Raw genomic sequence first — 2,456 nt, 5'->3', positions numbered from 1 at the left:
GGGGTGTATACTTATGCCCCTGTATTTTAACATAGGGGGTGTATACTTATGCCCCTGTATTTTAAGGAACATTTATCTATTTATGAAACATTATTCATTCACTTAAATGTTGGATTTTCCTAAATGTTTTGAATAAAGGCATTAAAATCAATTTCCAAAACATTTTTTATATTCCTCTTTTTAATTAACTTTAGCATGGGGGGGGGGAGGGGGGGTGTAACTTTCTCCATCCCCTGTAGATATCTGCGACTGATCGTGGCGTCGCCCTGGTACTCACTACAGCCACGGCGTTGGAGGACAGCAGCTCCTCGGGCGACATGGAGGAGAAGTAGGCGATGTTGGTGAGCGTGTACACGAAGGTCACCAGAGGGATGGAGATGTAGATGGCAAGAGGTAGATTCCTGACACGCCATGCACAGACGACACAGGCCAAAACAAAAGGAAAAGCTCTCAAAGCATGCATGAAAGTCGGGTTCACTCAGTCAGAAAAAGAGTAGAAACGGTTGGTTGGGTGAAAAATAAGCAACTGACACAAATCTTTCAACTTCCCCACTGTGGACCAAATAAAGGTTTCTATGATCAAACTAATCATGTACACTCTTTATTGATCCTCTATGGGAGAATTACAATTTACACTGTTGTTATTACACACTACACACAGGCCTGAACTATACACACATGCTCAGGTCCTATACATGCACTAATGGAGAGATGTCAGGGGGTTCAGTGCCTTGCTCAAGAGCAAGTGCCCGGGAGGTAAACTGACGAGAAGAATAAGTACTCACCGCCTGGGTTCAACCACTTCCTCCGTGACGTAGTTGAGGAAGTTCCAGCCGCTGAAGGCGAAGGAGGCCTGCAGGAAGGCCAGGGCGATCTGACCCACCGTCGGAGTCCTGTCCATGGAGAAGGCCACCTGGGGGGTCAGCGCCTCGTAGTTCCCTGTAGGACAAACCAGGACACATTGTTATGGTTTTGCTTTGTTATCCTGCTTCTTTATTCTGTTTTCTGTTATTTTTCCATGTTTCCTCCTTGCAATATACCTGATCTCCTGCAGGGGGGGGACTCCTTAAAGCTGCATTATATCTGATCTCCTCTCGGGTCAAATTGACCCGTTGTCCTTTAATTCCCCAAAATAACATGATTGATTCCACCCAACGCTCTTTGCCAAGTACAAATCTCTACTTTCATTAATTTTGGGGCGTCTTATTTAATTTGATAGCATTGTAAAACAAATGGAAGTGTTTTTGAAATAGTATTGAGTAAAAGTTGACATATTCCAGTCTGTGATTATCATCAACATCCATTCCTTTAATTTTAGTCTCAATAATTCCTAATTTCTGTTTTTCTAACTCAAACATTAGGGATAATTTCCTAAAAATGAGGTTTATTGACCATAAATTCCAAAAATAACTGTAAAACTAAAGTTAATAAGTTAGTGTTACGTAGTGTTGAAAACATCAAAAAAGTGACAAACATTGAAAAAAAGCATCAAAAGTGTTGAAAAAAGGGACAAAAACGTAAGAACAAGTTAAAAACATCAATAAAAAGCGCAGGCGGCGGGTTGCGGGTGTTACCGTTGCAGATCTGGACCAGGCCGACCACGATGATGAGGCCCAGAGCCATCAGCTTCCCCACCGTGAACACGTCCTGGATCCTGGTCGCCATGCGAACGCTGGAGCAGTTCACCCAGGTCAGCAGTACTGAGAGGAACACACACACACACACACACACACACACAGACACACACACACACACAGAGAGACACACACACACACACACAGAGACACACACACACACACACAGAGACACACACACACACAAACACACACAGAGAGACACACACATACACACACACACAAACACACAGAGACACACACACAGAGACACACACACACACAAACACCCACAGAGACACACACACACACACACAGAGACACACACACACACACACACACACACACACACACAGACACACACACACAGACACACACACACACACACACACACATACACACAGAGACACACACACACACACACACACACACAGAGAGACACACACACACACACACACACCACACGTAAATAAAGGGCTTTTTAAAAACTTTTTGCAAGGAGGGTGCCTTGGACCGTTTAAACTTTCTGGTTCCCTAAAGTACCGGTAATAAGGTATCTTTGGTTTTATTTTTATTTCTTTGCTTTTATCTTTTTATTCTGGTCAGGAACCAGATCTCCCCCTCCCCCCATATGCCTGAGTGCTCTGGCAGGCTAACAGCGGGGCTAACTGCAGGGCTAACAGAGAGGCTAACAGAGGGGCTAACAGAGAGGCTAACAGAGAGGCTAACAGCGGGGCTAACAGTGGGGCTAACAGAGAGGCTAACTGAGAGGCTAACAGAGAGGCTAACGGCGGGGCTAACAGAGAGGCTAACGGCGGGGCTAACTGAGAGGCTAACAGAGAG

The 2,456-nt window shown here is 44.9% G+C and overlaps 1 protein-coding gene across 1 annotated transcript in view; it reads left to right on the top strand.

The window, feature by feature from the left end:
• Positions 1-2,456, top strand: part of LOC117948982 (asc-type amino acid transporter 1-like) — a 16,015-nt gene that overhangs the window by 7,496 nt on the left and 6,063 nt on the right. The window lies entirely within an intron of this gene.

This window comes from Etheostoma cragini, chromosome 8 (genome assembly GCF_013103735.1).
Source record: "Etheostoma cragini isolate CJK2018 chromosome 8, CSU_Ecrag_1.0, whole genome shotgun sequence".
NCBI lineage: Eukaryota > Metazoa > Chordata > Actinopteri > Perciformes > Percidae > Etheostoma > Etheostoma cragini.
The sequence above is the reverse complement of the archived record's forward strand: the minus strand, read 5'-3'. Positions and strand labels throughout refer to the sequence as shown.